Below are 10,754 nucleotides of genomic sequence, written 5' to 3' on the forward strand. Positions count from 1 at the left end.
TAGAAAGTAAATAGAAAGTAAATAGAAAGTAAATAGAAAGTAAATAATAGTTCAGGGTGAGGGTTACAGTGCCTAACTGCACTGCCAGAGGCTGGGGGTGGACATATTCCTGGCTGCAGTGTCCATTTTAGGTGCCATCTCCATCCCTGTGGACTCTGCAGAAAGACCAAGCAGAGGACCTACAACTGCCTCAAAGGTGTGGCAGCCAGCACCTTGAACCTTCATGGATGGTATTACCTTCACTGCAGTCAGTGACACAGGAGCGATGGATGCTTGAGCACCTGGACAGATCATTACCTGAGCAAGAGTGACTTTCAGGCCCAGCAGGCTGATGATGCTGATCCTGAGAAGCAACAGCAAGGTGCATGACTACATTTGGTATGAGGTGGCTGGTGTGCATTCCTCTTTGAACAGAAAAGCCAGTCTAGGAAGAGTTGGCTGCTCACTGTTACAATGAGTGTGAAGAGGACAACATGTCACACATGATTTGGTACAGAGTGTGGAGAAGGGTGGTGTCCCTGTGAAAGCCAAGGCCTAGTGCTGTTATTACATGGTCCTGCCCGAGCTCCTCTAACCCCTTCCAGTGTACAAACTCCCAATATCTTCCGTGGTACCAGTAGACAAGAACATCAGGTAAGGAGCTCTCCCCAGCTTCAGTAGAATGAACTTTTACAGCCGAGGAGGAGAAGAGCTGATCAATCCAGCCTGCACCCCTTCAGTAGCTGCAGCACATCAACCCAGCCTGGTCCCTTCAGTAGCTGCAGCTCATCAACCCAGCCTGCACCCCTTCAGTAGCTGCAGCTGATGAACCCAGCCTGGTCCCTTCAGTAGCTGCAGCTAGCAGCCAGGGGCTGTGCCCTCCACAAAGTAAACCAGCAGTGACTAGACCAGACAGGTTTGTCTTCTGTTCTAATTTGAATGCGTGTATGAAAGTGGCATTTTGTTTGAAGGTGGCAGCACTTCTACATTGTTGTGCTTCTCCTCCTAATTTGGCAAAATGTAACCATTATTTTCAGATTTATTTCTTTTGGCTGAACTTGATTTGTGAAAATGGAATACCAGTGTAATTCTCAATGACCAAATCAAAAGTCTTTCAAAACATTGCTTATCTTGTATGCTTTAGCAACTGTCCATCTAATAGCTCTTAGGTTCTTTGATATTAATTGTAAATAACTTACTCATTTTGTTAATGCAAAATTATAACCACAAGACAGCCACCCATGATGATTTTTCCTGCTGTTCTGTAATGCTGGACTTGTCTTGATCTTTCCTCCAGAAATCCTCATCAAGTGCCTAATGAATGAAGACACCATTATCTGGATTGATGCTCCTCTTACTTTTTTGAATGGATTCAGACGGGAAGAGCAGTCATCTGGCAGTCGGAGGGTTGCCGGTTCAGTTCCGCCCTGGGTATGTCGAAGTGTCCCTTAGCAAGACGCCTATCCCCCAATTGCTCCCGACAAGCTGTTTGGTGCCTTGCATGGCTGCCAATCGCTGTTCGTGTGTGAATGTTTAATGAGAAGCATCAATTGTATAGCGGACTTTGGATACAGGCACTATATAAAATGTGAACAATTTACCATAACCCAAAGGCTGTTTCCATTTCTGGTGTGATATTATATTGCCCACTGATTACCCAGTGAGACCCTGCAACCCGTGCTGAGCTTGTATACATGCTTGGATTATAAAACTTTGCATAATTTATAGGTCCAACTTCCTGCTTTGCAATGCATAATTTGTCCTAAATGGGTCTTGGTACGAGTTAATGGTCATCGTGACATGGCTCAATTTCGCATTGTGAGTTCATCTTCAACAGGCTGATCTGGGTTTGCAATAAATCTGTCTTTGTCCTCAATAGTTTGTCCACACCTGCCCCCTGTTCATAAGTGTGGATTCAGAGGAGCATGAAAAGGCTGGTTTGGCTGTTCTGGGCCTCGCTTCATCCTCCACAAAGCAAACCAGCAGCGACTAGACCAGACAGGTTTGTCATTCTGTTGTGCTCATTTGAATGCGTGTTTGAAAGTGGTATTTTTTTGATGGTGGCAGCAGTTCTACATTGTGCTTCTCCCCCTTGTTTACTAATTTCGCTCCATTCATTTTTATTTATTTTGGTTGGACTTGATTTCTGAAACTAGAGTACCGGCATAATTCTCAGTGACCAAATCAAGTCTTTCAAAACATTGCATATCTTTTATGCTTCAGCATCTGTCCATCTGCCAACTCTTGGGTTCTTTCATATTAATTGTACAGAATTTGCTGATTTTGTTAAAATGCACAATTTATAGCCGCAAGGCAATGTCAGCCATAGGATTATTTTTTCCTGCTGTTATGTAATGCAGAAGCGGTCTTGATTTTTTTTCCACCAGAAATCCTCAAGTGTAATGGAATGAAGACGCCATTGTCTGGATTGACAGTGAACGGTAAATGTACTGCCTTTTGCTTTTGTGAACTAAGACTTGATTGAACACCAGTCATGAATCTACAGTACGACTGAGCTGAAATGGGACTGAGTGTCCATGAAGACCTGACTCAGCTGGACAGACAATGATGCTCTCCCCTCTACAACCTTTTCCATGGTTTAAGGGGAGGGTGTTGTGCCCCAGTGTTTCTGCTTGTGCATTGTGGGACCTTGTGCTGCCCTGCATGTTTTAGTCTCCCCTGCAGGTGCAGTTAACGTTGGACCGTCTGAGGGATTGGCTGAGACTTATAGCCAAAGACCCATTTCCATCTCTAGTTTGGTTTGGCCATTGATTACCTGGCGAGACCCTGTAACAAGAATTGAGCTTGTATACATGCTTAGATCTATAAATTTAAGATGAAGTTATAATCTAGTTGAGCCAGAGATTATGCATAAAGTAGGAAGTTGGATCTTATTTCAGGTTTTGGTTATTGAAGTGGTTTTGTGTAATGCAGGTCTAACCCTAACCCAACTACATTACGAAGACAACTGCTTATTGATGCACCTGGCTCTCATCCCATGAATCCACCTGCATGAACAAAGCTCAAGTGCTTTCAGTGTCTTGGACTCGCCCTGCACGATATGGTGAATTTTAGGTAGGGTGAGCTGTAGACCTCCCTTGTGGTCCTCCAGGCTCACCTTCACCCCTGTGGAGAAAGGGGGTTGACAGGACACCCTTGGCAGTGCTTGAGCATGAAGTTGATCTATGAAAGCCCACAGCCCACAGCCAAAAGTAAAAGCTGTCTTGATGTGCTGGCTCCTTGAGGTTGACCTGCCTGTAGTGACTGGAGGATGAGTGAGCGACACAGAACCCAGGGGAGTGCTCTTCCACATCAGCATTGCCAGGGATGGTCAGGGTCTCTGAGGGACCGATCACCTGTCATCTCCCAGACCGTAGGCGCCACCTCCTTCCTCTGCTCCAGTAGGCGGGAGCTCCTAGGATCATCACTAGAGCTTCATTTGGAGATGATGGTGAAAAGCAGCTTTTAATATCTCAATTACTCGTGCATGAGAAGTGTGACTGGATCAAAGGCAGAGAAGAGCTTGAGTCTGAGGGTTTGTTCTGCTGAAGCTTTGGGGAGGGAGCTCCCAACTCTCCAGAGGTCACTGCTGATGTTCCTGTTGATTGGTTCCACTGTAGATGCAAGGGCTTTGTACACCAGTGGGGGATAAAGGAGCATGGGTTTGACCATGTGCTGATGGCACCAGGCCTTTTCACAGGGGCACCAGCCTTCTCCACCTTGTACATCTGGTCATCTATAGTCTCTTGTCCTCTTCACTCATTGTGTCAGTGTGAACAGTCTTACCACCTCCTCTGGCTTCTGTTGAGCTGCGATCTGCTCCGGCTGCTTTAAACCAAGTGCTGTCACCCGCCTTACCCTTGGCTCTCTTCAGTGCCAGCCTCCCTGACCTGCTGGGCTGGAAGGTCATTCTTGCTCAGGTAATGGTTCTGTCCAGGTCCTCAAGCATCCAACTCTCCTGTCATTGACTGTAGGAATGGTCATGCTGTCCATGTAAGTTCATGCTGGTGATTGCTGCACCTTGGAGTTGTTGGTCCTCTGCTTGGTCTTTCTGCAGAGTCCGCAGGGACGTAGGTGCAGCTGTGATGGACACTGCAGCCCATAAATGTCTACCCCTAACCTCTGCTGTTCGGTAGGTCAGTCTCACACTGTAGCACTCATTCTGAATTCATCAAAATTAAATAAAATTAATGATTATTCTAAAACTATACAAATTATTCTTTTCATTCAATTTCAAAAGTAAATAAAGTAAATAAAGTAAATAAAGTAAATAAAGTAAATAAAGTAAATAAAGTAAATAAAGTAAATAAAGTAAATAAAGTAAATAAAGTAAATAGAAAGTAAATAGAAAGTAAATAGAAAGTAAATAGAAAGTAAATAGAAGTTCAGGGTGAGGGTTACAGTGCCTAACTGCACTACCAGAGGCTGGGGGTGGACATATTCCTGGCTGCTGTGTCCATTTTAGGTGCAATCTGCATCCTTGTGGACTCTGCAGAAAGACCAAGCAGAGGACCTACAACTACCTCAAAGGTGTGGCAGCCAGCACCTTGAACCTTCATGGATGGTATTACCTTCACTGCAGTCAGTGACACAGGAGAGATGGATGCTTGAGCACCTGGACAGATCATTACCTGAGCAAGAGTGACCTTCAGGCCCAGCAGGCTGATGCTGATCCTGAGAAGCAACAGCAAGGTGCATGATTACATTTGGTATGAGGTGGCTGGTGTGCATTCCTCTTTCAACAGAAAAGCCAGTCTAGGAAGAGTTGGCTGCTCACTGTTACAATGAGTGTGAAGAGGACAACACATCACACATGATTTGGTACAGAGTGTGGAGAAGGGTGGTGTCCCTGTGAAAGCCAAGGCCTGGTGCTGTTATTACATGGTCCTGCCCAAGCTCCTCTAACCCCTTCCAGTGTACAAACTCCCAATATCTTCCGTGGTACCAGTAGATAAGAACATCAGGGGCTGATCTCCAAAGATGGCAAAGGGCTTTCCCAAGCCTGAGTAGAATTGACTTTTATAGCCAGGGAGGAGAACAGCAGCTGCCAGAGGAGAGACTGCACAATGAAATCCAATTAAAGCGATGGAGTATTACATTACATTATTGGCATTTGGCAGACGCTCTCATCCAGAGCAATGTACAGTTGATTAGACTAAGCAGGAGACAATCCTCCCCTGGAGCAATATAGGGTTAAGGGCCTTGCTCAAGGTCCCAACGGCTGTGCGGATCTTATTGTGGCTACACCAGGATTAGAACCACCGACCTTGCCTGTCCCAGTCATGTACCTTAACCACTACGCTACGGGCCGAGTAGATTGAAAGTTCTTGCACTGCAAGTTTGAATCGCAGATTACTGGTTCACTGTGGGGTGAGAATGGATGCATGCATACTTATTCTTCCGGATACTTTGAAACTAACTTTCCCTTTTAGACTGAATTTCTGCAGTATAAACAGAATGTAAAATAAACATAACATCTTGACACAGCAAAGCCAAGGCCAGGCAGCAGACCTTCTCTTACAGATTTCTGCTTCTTCCCAAGAACTGCTGCCCAGGTTTCATACTATTGAGTGTCTGTACTCAAACCTAAATTAAGCCTTGCAAAAAAGTCAATCAAGGGTGTTTGTATGGCTAATCTAAAAAAAAGATATCAGACCCTGTCATTCTACATGTGGCTAACCAAACTGAGCTAAAAATTGGATTGATTAATATCAGATCTCTAGCTCCTAAAGCAACGCCTGTAAGTTAATTAATTACAGATCATCGAATTTGAAATCCTATGTTTGACAAACTTGGCTTAAAACTAATGAATATATTGCCCTAAATGAATCCACCCCTCCCGGTTACAGTTATACTCGCATTCCCCGTTTGACGGGTCATGAAGGAGGTGTTGCTGCTGTATATAATTCCAATCTCCTTGCTACTTTGAAATCTCAGTTTTGCACATCCAGACAAAAAAGCAGTCAGTTCTGTCTTTGTAATTGTACCAGGGCTATACAGTGGTTTCTTGCTTGAGTTTCATTAATTTAATTCAGATAAAGTAGTTGCCAGCTGATGTAGTGCTTGGCTCTCTTCTGCTGAGGTTGTTTTTATCTTTGAGTTTGGGGGTTAAGTGCCTCGATCAGGGTTAGGTTTAGGGTTAGGGTTAGGGTGAGGGTTAAGCGGTTAGGTGAGTAAGAAATCTTTATTTCCCAAGTTGTCCCATATTAGGGCCTCTTGGGAAATAAAAGTTTGCACTGGTCATTCAGGGTACTGAAGCCTTTAAGTAGGAAGAATTTGGTCCCTCTTGTGTCGGTGCTCTATGTGCGTTGATTTAGTCCTCTTGGAAATGGAGTGCTCAGTTTGAGAATCCAGTGTTTCTCAAACCTGCGTCTCTCCTCCGGTGTCCAATTATTGTTCATTTGAAGGCCTGATATTTCTAGTGCCTCAAGTCCATGGTGAAGGAAATGAGCCACCAGGTGTGTGTCTGTCTCTCTGATTTCTAATGTTGTATATATTGTTGGTAACACAAAGTTTTACCAAATAATTAAAGTGACCGTTTTCTCAGGAAGCAGCAAATCCGATGTTTGTGTCTTGAGTCAGGAAAGTATTTATTGCAGGAAGCCAGCATGAAGGATTCACACAAGTATCCATCGAACCATTGGAGTTCGGGGACTTTATACAGGTACATTTGCATGTATTCAAATTTGGGTGCTAAATACAGTGTGACCTCTGATTGGTCATTTGTAATACAGGGTTGCCCTATAGGCTGCAATTTCTACCGCTGTGTTTTATTGGTTGTCTATAAAACAATGGAAGCTTCCTGCGGACATTAACATGCATATGTTAAGTTTTTGTAATACACAAATCTGTCTGTCTCCCAACAATGTTGTGCTAGTCTACATTTAATTGTGTTCCCTGTCTCTCCTACATATATTATATCACATTGTTTGCATTTAATGGCATATATGCAGTTTTTAGTGTTTTTAGTTAGTGTTTGTTTTATTATGTAGGTTGTGTTGGTAGTGGTGTTCCTGACTGTAGTGGCTTGCTTGTAGAATATTGGGCCCTGTGTAGGTAAAGTATTAATTCCTGGTAGTTTGCTGCTTACCAGGTGGTCTTTAAGATTTTTATTTCCTTTATGCTGAGAATTTTATATTCCTGGATAATGTTTGTGTTCTGTAAAGTGCGGGTTAGATTTCATTTAATTTTCCTGTTTGCAGCTAGGCTCAATGCTGAGTAGGTGGTGATTAGCGGGATGGTCTTGCGCGTGTCTTGTCTGGTGGTCAAGAAAGTTTTCCGGACCTGTCTAAGGAAAGATCTGGAATACCCCCTTGGTTTTAATGCTTTCAAGAGGGTCTGGGTAGCCTCTTCAAAATCTATTACCTGTGTGCAAATCCTGTTGAACCTGAGCAATTGTGATTTGATCAGGCCCTTGAAAGTGTGTTTAGGGTGGAGACTGTTTTTATGTAAAAGTGTGTGTGTGTCGGTCTCTTTAAAGAAAACTTTAGTGTCTAAAGTGTGTGTTTGGGAAAAAGAGGGTCCCTTGTATGTGGTAGTGTCCAAGAAATCTATTTGTTGGTTATGCGTGATGTATTTAACTGTTATCATTCTATGGTGTGTGTTGAGGATTTGTATAAAGTGTTTGAAGTCCTCTAAACTGTGTGTCCATGTTCCCCATATGTCATCTAAGTATCTAAAATAATTGGTGGGTAATTTGGGGCATTTTTGAAAAACAGTCTCCTCCCAGTGTGCCATGTAAATGTTAGCGTAGGCCGGTGCAAATTTCTTACCCATCGCTGTGCCGCTGATTTGTAAAAAGAATTCTTTGTTGAATTCAAAATCATTTTTTGTCAGGTTGATTTCTAACAGTTGTAGGAGAGATGTATCCGGGCGGCTGTCGTCCGGGTATTTCTCCATCCAGAGTTTTACAGCTGTTAGCCCTGCTGCAGTGTTTATGTTTGTGTAGAGACTATCTATGTCAATTGTGAATAAAATGGTGTCCTGTGTTATTTTAGTGTTTTTAACTATGCGTATGAAGTCGTATGTGTCTTTTATGTAACTGTTGTGTTTAGTTGACAGTGGAGTGAGGAAATAGTCTATGTATTCTGCGATCCTGTAGGATTCGCTGTTGCAGTCTGAAACAATAGGTCTCCCTGCCGGGATCTCATATGGTACACTCCAGGACTGAGGCTGTTTGTGTATTTTGGGGAGGAGGTAAAAAACCCTTGGTCTAGGATTTTCCTCCCCCCTTAGGTAAAAACTTTGTTTTTTTGTGATGTAATTGTTTTCTAATAGTGTCTGTATAATGTCATATATTTCTTGTGCTGTGTCTAGATATATGGGTCGAATTAATTTTTTATAGTGTGTAGTGTTGTTTAATTGTCTGTGTGCTTCTTGGATGTACTGTGTTCTGTCCATAATTACTATGGCACTCCCCTTGTCAGCTGGTTTGATGACAATTTGTTTATTGTTTGCCAGCTGATGTAGTGCTTGGCTCTCTCCTCTGCTGAGGTTGTTTTTGTCTTTATGGGTTTGGGGGTTAAGTGCCTTGATCAGGGTGTTGTTGTTTTTTATGAGTTGTGTGATTGTACCCGGGATTTGGCTCTCCCTGGGTTAGGGTTAGGGTTAGGTAAGTAAGAAATCTTTATTTCCCAAGTTGTCCCATATTAGGGCCTCTTGGGAAATAAAAGTTTGCACTGGCCATTCAGGGTACTGAAGCCTTTAAGTAGGAAGAATTTGGTCCCTCTTGTGTCGGTGCTCTATGTGCGTTGATTTAGTCCTCTTGGAAATAGAGTGCTAAGTTTGAGAATCCAGTGTTTCTCAAACCTGCGTCTCTCCTCCGGTGTCCAATTATTGTTCATTTGAAGGCCCGATATTTCTAGTGCCTCAAGTCCATGGTGAAGGAAATGAGCCACCAGGTGTGTGTCTGTCTCTCTGTGATTTCTAATGTTGTATATATGTTGTGCTAGTCTACATTTAATTGTGTTCCCTGTTTCTCCTACATATATTATACCACATTGTTTGCACTTAATGGCATATATGCAGTTTTTAGTGTTTTTATTTAGTGTTTGTTTTATTATGTAGGTTGTGTTGGTAGTGGTGTTTCTGACTGTAGTGGCTTGTTTGTAAAATATTGGGCCCTGTGTCGGTAAAGTATTAATTTCTGGTAGTTTGCTGCTTACCAGATGATCTTTAAGATTTTTATTTCTTTTATATGCTGAGATAATTTTATAGTCCTGGATAATGTTTGTGTTTTGTAGAGTGCGGGTTAGATTTAATTTAATTTTTCTGTTTGCAGCTAGGCTAAATGCTGAGTAGGTGGTGATTAGCGGGTTAGGGTTAGGGTTAGGGTTAGGGGTTAGGGGTTAGGGGTTAGGGGTTAGGGGTTAGGGGTTAGGGTTAGGGTTAGGGTTAGGGTTAGGGTTAGGGTTAGGGTTAGGGTTAGGGTTAGGGTTAGGGTTAGGGTTAGGGTTAGGTAAGTAAGAAATCTTTATTTCCCAAGTTGTCCCATATTAGGGCCTCTTGGGAAATAAAAGTTTGCACTGGCCATTCAGGGTACTGAAGCCTTTAAGTAGGAAGAATTTGGTCCCTCTTGTGTCGGTGCTCTATGTGCGTTGATTTAGTCCTCTTGGAAATAGAGTGCTAAGTTTGAGAATCCAGTGTTTCTCAAACCTGCGTCTCTCCTCCGGTGTCCAATTGTTGTTCATTTGAAGGCCCGATATTTCTAGTGCCTCAAGTCCATGGTGAAGGAAATGAGCCACCAGGTGTGTGTCTGTCTCTCTGTGATTTCTAATGTTGTATATATGTTGTGCTAGTCTACATTTAATTGTGTTCCCTGTTTCTCCTACATATATTATACCACATTGTTTGCACTTAATGGCATATATGCAGTTTTTAGTGTTTTTATTTAGTGTTTGTTTTATTATGTAGGTTGTGTTGGTAGTGGTGTTTCTGACTGTAGTGGCTTGTTTGTAAAATATTGGGCCCTGTGTCGGTAAAGTATTAATTTCTGGTAGTTTGCTGCTTACCAGATGATCTTTAAGATTTTTATTTCTTTTATATGCTGAGATAATTTTATAGTCCTGGATAATGTTTGTGTTTTGTAGAGTGCGGGTTAGATTTAATTTAATTTTTCTGTTTGCAGCTAGGCTAAATGCTGAGTAGGTGGTGATTAGCGGGTTAGGGTTAGGGTTAGGGTTAGGGTTAGGGTTAGGGTTAGGGTTAGGGTTAGGGTTAGGGTTAGGGTTAGGGTTAGGGTTAGGGTTAGGGTTAGGTAAGTAAGAAATCTTTATTTCCCAAGTTGTCCCATATTAGGGCCTCTTGGGAAATAAAAGTTTGCACTGGCCATTCAGGGTACTGAAGCCTTTAAGTAGGAAGAATTTGGTCCCTCTTGTGTCGGTGCTCTATGTGCGTTGATTTAGTCCTCTTGGAAATAGAGTGCTAAGTTTGAGAATCCAGTGTTTCTCAAACCTGCGTCTCTCCTCCGGTGTCCAATTGTTGTTCATTTGAAGGCCCGATATTTCTAGTGCCTCAAGTCCATGGTGAAGGAAATGAGCCACCAGGTGTGTGTCTGTCTCTCTGTGATTTCTAATGTTGTATATATGTTGTGCTAGTCTACATTTAATTGTGTTCCCTGTTTCTCCTACATATATTATACCACATTGTTTGCACTTAATGGCATATATGCAGTTTTTAGTGTTTTTATTTAGTGTTTGTTTTATTATGTAGGTTGTGTTGGTAGTGGTGTTTCTGACTGTAGTGGCTTGTTTGTAAAATATTGGGCCCTGTGTCGG

At 42.6% G+C, this 10,754-nt stretch overlaps 1 long non-coding RNA gene across 1 annotated transcript; it reads left to right on the forward strand.

Moving 5' to 3' along the window:
• The first annotated feature begins 326 nt into the window (after positions 1–326).
• On the forward strand, positions 327–3,820 carry LOC133119536 (uncharacterized). The gene is made up of 5 exons (XR_009706611.1): positions 327–895; positions 1,277–1,410; positions 1,859–1,981; positions 2,367–2,420; positions 2,914–3,820. It is a non-coding gene; the product is annotated as an uncharacterized LOC133119536 (long non-coding RNA).
• The last annotated feature ends 6,934 nt before the right edge of the window (positions 3,821–10,754 follow it).

The sequence above is a fragment of the Conger conger genome, unplaced genomic scaffold, assembly GCF_963514075.1.
Source record: "Conger conger unplaced genomic scaffold, fConCon1.1 SCAFFOLD_54, whole genome shotgun sequence".
NCBI classification, from domain to species: domain Eukaryota; kingdom Metazoa; phylum Chordata; class Actinopteri; order Anguilliformes; family Congridae; genus Conger; species Conger conger.